Source organism: Oncorhynchus keta, chromosome 13 (genome assembly GCF_023373465.1).
Source record: "Oncorhynchus keta strain PuntledgeMale-10-30-2019 chromosome 13, Oket_V2, whole genome shotgun sequence".
In the NCBI taxonomy this organism is placed as follows: Eukaryota; Metazoa; Chordata; class Actinopteri; order Salmoniformes; family Salmonidae; genus Oncorhynchus; species Oncorhynchus keta.
The window spans coordinates 11,986,134-11,991,216 of NC_068433.1; the positions used below are offsets into that span (position 1 = coordinate 11,986,134).

Consider the following 5,083-nt stretch of genomic DNA (forward strand, 5'->3'; position numbering starts at 1 on the left):
AGAGGAAACAGAGGAAACAGAGGTAACAGAGGTAACAGAGGTAACAGAGGTAACAGAGGTAACAGAGGTAACAGGGGTAACAGAGGAAACAGAGGTAACAGAGGAAACAGAGGTAACAGGGGTAACAGAGGAAACAGAGGAAACAGAGGAAACAGAGGAAACAGAGGAAACAGAGGTAACAGGGAAACAGAGGAAACAGAGGAAACAGAGGAAACAGAGGTAACAGAGGAAACAGAGGAAACAGAGGAAACAGAGGTAACAGAGGTAACAGAGGTAACAGAGGAAACAGAGGTAACAGAGGTAACAGAGGTAACAGAGGAAACAGAGGAAACAGAGGTAACAGAGGAAACAGAGGAAACAGAGGAAACAGAGGAAACAGAGGTAACAGAGGTAACAGAGGAAACAGAGGAAACAGAGGTAACAGAGGTAACAGAGGAAACAGAGGTAACAGAGGAAACAGAGGAAACAGAGGAAACAGAGGTAACAGAGGTAACAGAGGAAACAGAGGTAACAGAGGTAACAGAGGAAACAGAGGTAACAGAGGAAACAGAGGTAACAGAGGAAACAGAGGAAACAGAGGTAACAGAGGTAACAGAGGTAACAGAGGAAACAGAGGAAACAGAGGTAACAGAGGTAACAGAGGTAACAGAGGTAACAAGGTAACAGAGATAACAAGGTAACAGAGGTAACAAGGTAACAGAGGTAACAAGGTAACAGAGGTAACAGTGAGGAAACAGAGGTAACAGAGGTAACAGGGTAACAAGGTAACAGAGGTAACAAGGTAACAGAGGTAACAAGGTAACAGTGGTAACAAGGTAACAAGGTAACAGAGGTAACAGAGGAAACAGAGGTAACAAGGTAACAGAGGTAAGAGAGGTAACAGAGGTAACAAGGTAACAGAGATAACAAGGTAACAGAGGTAACAAGGTAACAGAGGTAACAGAGAGGAAACAGAGGTAACAGAGGTAACAAGGTAACAGAGGTAACAGGTAACAGAGGTAACAAGGTAACAGAGGTAACAGAGGTAACAAGGTAACAGAGGTAACAGAGCTAACAGAGGTAACAGAGGTAACAGAGGTAACAGAGGTAACAGAGGAAACAGAGGTAACAGAGGTAACAGAGGTAACAGGGGTAACAGAGGTAACAGAGGTAACAGAGCTAACAGAGGAAACAGAGGTAACAGAGGTAACAAGGTAACAGAGGTAACAGAGGAAAGAGAGGAAACAGAGGTAACACAGGTAACAGAGGTAACAATGTAACAGAGGTAACAAGGTAACAGAGGTAACAGAGGAAACAGAGGAAACAGAGAAACAGGGGTAACAGAGGTAACAGAGGAAACAGAGGTAACAAGGTAACAGAGGTAACAGAGGAAACAGAGGAAACAGAGGAAACAGAGGTAACAGAGATAACAAGGTAACAGAGGAAACAGAGGTAGCAGAGGAAACAAGGTAACAGAGGTAACAGAGGTAACTGAGGAAACAGAGGAAACAGAGGAATCAGAGGTAACAGAGGTAACAGAGGAAACAGAGGTAACAGAGGAAACAGGAAACAGAGGAAACAGAGGAAACAGAGGAAACAGAGGTAACAGAGGTAACAGGGGAAACAGAGGAAACAGAGGTAACAGAGGTAACACAGGTAACACAGGTAACAGAGGTAACAATGTAACAGAGGTAACAAGGTAACAGTGGTAACAGAGGAAACAGAGGTAACAGGGGAAACAGAGGAAACAGAGGTAACATAGGTAACAGAGGTAAAAGAGGTAACAAGGTAACAGAGATAACAAGGTAACAGAGGTAACAAGGTAACAGAGGTAACAAGGTAACAGAGGTAACAGAGAGGAAACAGAGGTAACACAGGTAACAGAGGTAACAATGTAACAGAGGTAACAAGGTAACAGAGGAAACAGAGGAAACAGAGGAAACAGAGGAAACAGAGGTAACAGAGGTAACAGAGGTAACAGAGGAAACAGAGGAAACAGAGGTAACAGAGGTAACAGAGGAAACAGAGGTAACAGAGGAAACAGAGGTAACAGGGGTAACAGAGGTAACAGAGGTAACAGGGGAAACAGAGGAAACAGAGGTAACAGAGGAAACAGAAGAAACAGAGGTAACAGAGGAAACAGAGGAAACAGAGGTAACAGAGGTAACAGAGGTAACAGAGGAAACAGAGGTAACAGAGGTAACAGAGGTAACAGAGGTAACAAGGTAACAGAGGTAACAGAGGAAACAGAGGTAACAGAGGTAACAAGGTAACAGAGGTAACAGAGGTAACAGAGGAAACAGAGGTAACAGAGGTAACAAGGTAACAGAGGTAACAGAGGAAAGAGAGGAAACAGAGAAACAGAGGTAACAGAGGTAACAGAGGAAACAGAGGTAACAGAGGAAACAAGGTAACAGAGGTAACAGAGGAAACAGAGGTAACAGAGGTAACAGAGGAAACAAGGTAACAGAGGTAACTGAGGAAACAGAGGAAACAGAGGAAACAGAGGAATCAGAGGTAACAGAGGTAACAGAGGAAACAGAGGTAACAGAGGTAACAGAGGTAACAGAGGAAACAGAGGTAACAGAGGAAACAGAGGTAACAGAGGTAACAGAGGAAACAGAGGTAACAGAGGTAACAGAGGTAACAGAGTTAACAGAGTTAACAGAGGTAACAGAGGTAACAGAGGAAACAGAGGTAACTGAGGAAACTGAGGAAACAGAGGAAACAGAGGAAACAGAGGAATCAGAGGTAACAGAGGTAACAGAGTTAACAGAGGTAACAGAGGAAACAGAGGTAACAGAGGAAACAGAGGTAACAGAGGAAACAAGGTAACAAAGGTAACAGAGGAAACAGAGGAAACAGAGGTAACAGAGATAACAAGGTAACAGAGGAAACAGAGGTAACAGAGGAAACAAGGTAACAGAGGTAACTGAGGAAACAGAGGAAACAGAGGAATCAGAGGTAACAGAGGTAACAGAGGAAACAGAGGTAACAGAGGAAACAGAGGAAACAGAGGTAACAGAGGAAACAGAGGTAACAGAGGTAACAGAGGTAACAGGGGAAACAAGGTAACAAAGGTAACAGAGGAAACAGAGGAAACAGAGGTAACAGAGATAACAAGGTAACAGAGGAAACAGAGGTAACAGAGGAAACAAGGTAACAGAGGTAACTGAGGAAACAGAGGAAACAGAGGAATCAGAGGTAACAGAGGAAACAGAGGTAACAGAGGAAACAGAGGAAACAGAGGTAACAGAGGTAACAGAGGTAACAGAGGTAACAGAGGAAACAGAGGAAACAGAGGAAACAGAGGTAACAGAGGTAACAGAGGTAACAGGGGAAACAGAGGAAACAGAGGAAACAGAGGAAACAGAGGTAACACAGGTAACAGAGGTAACAATGTAACAGAGGTAACAAGGTAACAGAGGTAACAGAGGAAACAGAGGAAACAGGGGAAACAGAGGTAACAGAGGTAACAGAGGTAACAGAGGTAACAGAGGTAACAGAGGTAACAGAGGTAACAAGGTAACAGAGGTAACAGAGGTAACAGAGGTAACAGAGAAACAGAGGTAACAGAGGTAACAGAGGAAACAGAGGTAACAAGGTAACAGAGGTAACAGAGGAAACAGAGGAAACAGAGGTAACAGAGGTAACAAGGTAACAGAGGAAACACAGGTAACAGAGGTAACTGAGGAAACAGAGGAAACAGAGGAAACAGAGGTAACAGAGGTAACAGAGGTAACAGAGGAAACAGAGGAAACAGAGGTAACAGAGGAAACAGAGGTAACAGAGGAAACAGAGGAAACAGAGGTAACAGGGGTAACAGAGGTAACAGAGGTAACAGAGGTAACAGGGGAAACAGAGGAAACAGAGGTAACAGAGGAAACAGAGGAAACAGAGGTAACAGAGGAAACAGAGGAAACAGAGGTAACAGAGGTAACAGAGGTAACAGAGGAAACAGAGGTAACAGAGGTAACAGAGGTAACAAGGTAACAGAGGTAACAGAGGAAACAGAGGTAACAGAGGTAACAAGGTAACAGAGGTAACAGAGGTAACAGAGGAAACAGAGGTAACAGAGGTAACAGAGGAAAGAGAGGAAACAGAGAAACAGAGGTAACAGAGGTAACAGAGGAAACAGAGGTAACAGAGGAAACAAGGTAACAGAGGTAACAGAGGAAACAGAGGAAACAGAGGTAACAGAGGAAACAAGGTAACAGAGGTAACTGAGGAAACAGAGGAAACAGAGGAATCAGAGGTAACAGAGGTAACAGAGTTAACAGAGGTAACAGAGGTAACAGAGGAAACAGAGGTAACAGAGGAAACAGAGGTAACAGAGGAAACAGAGGTAACAGAGGTAACAAGGTAACAGAGTTAACAGAGTTAACAGAGGTAACAGAGGTAACTGAGGAAACAGAGGAAACAGAGGAAACAGAGGAATCAGAGGTAACAGAGGTAACAGAGTTAACAGAGGTAACAGAGGTAACAGAGGTAACAGAGGAAACAGAGGTAACAGAGGAAACAGAGGTAACAGAGGTAACAGAGGAAACAGAGGTAACAGAGGTAACAGAGGTAACAGGGGAAACAGAGGAAACAGAGGTAACAGAGGTAACAGAGGTAACACAGGTAACAGAGGTAACAATGTAACAGAGGTAACAAGGAAACAGAGGAAACAGAGAAACAGAGGTAACAGAGGTAACAGAGGAAACAGAGGTAACAAATCCTTCTGTTCACCTGATTTAGAATTCCTCACAATCAAATGTAGACCGCATTATCTTCCAAGAGAATTCTCTTCGATTATAATCACAGCCGTATATATCCCCCAAGCAGACACATCGATGGCTCTGAACGAACTTTATTTAACTCTTTGCAAACTGGAAAACATTTATCCGGAGGCTGCATTCATTGTAGCTGGGGATTTTAACAAAGCCAATCTGAAAACAAGACTCCCTAAATTTTATCAGCATATCGATTGCGCAACCAGGGGTGGTAAAACCTTGGATCATTGTTACTCTAACTTCCGCGACGCATATAAGGCCCTGCCCCGCCCCTTTCGGAAAAGCTGACCACGACTCCATTTTGCTGATCCCTGCCTACAGGCAGAAAT

At 43.6% G+C, this 5,083-nt stretch overlaps 1 long non-coding RNA gene across 2 annotated transcripts in view; it reads left to right on the top strand.

Annotated features, from left to right (window-relative positions):
- LOC127906717 (uncharacterized) overlaps positions 1-3,847 on the top strand; it is a 4,138-nt gene extending 291 nt beyond the window's left edge. Inside the window, exons 1-3 of one of the 2 annotated variants that reach the window (XR_008062549.1) lie at positions 200-273; positions 1,573-1,590; positions 3,790-3,847. This is a non-coding gene — a long non-coding RNA (uncharacterized LOC127906717). Of the gene's footprint in view, positions 1-199; positions 274-1,572; positions 1,591-3,789 lie in introns of those variants that run through there. The other variant, XR_008062548.1, reaches the window with a different exon arrangement.
- Positions 3,848-5,083: the final 1,236 nt, after the last annotated feature.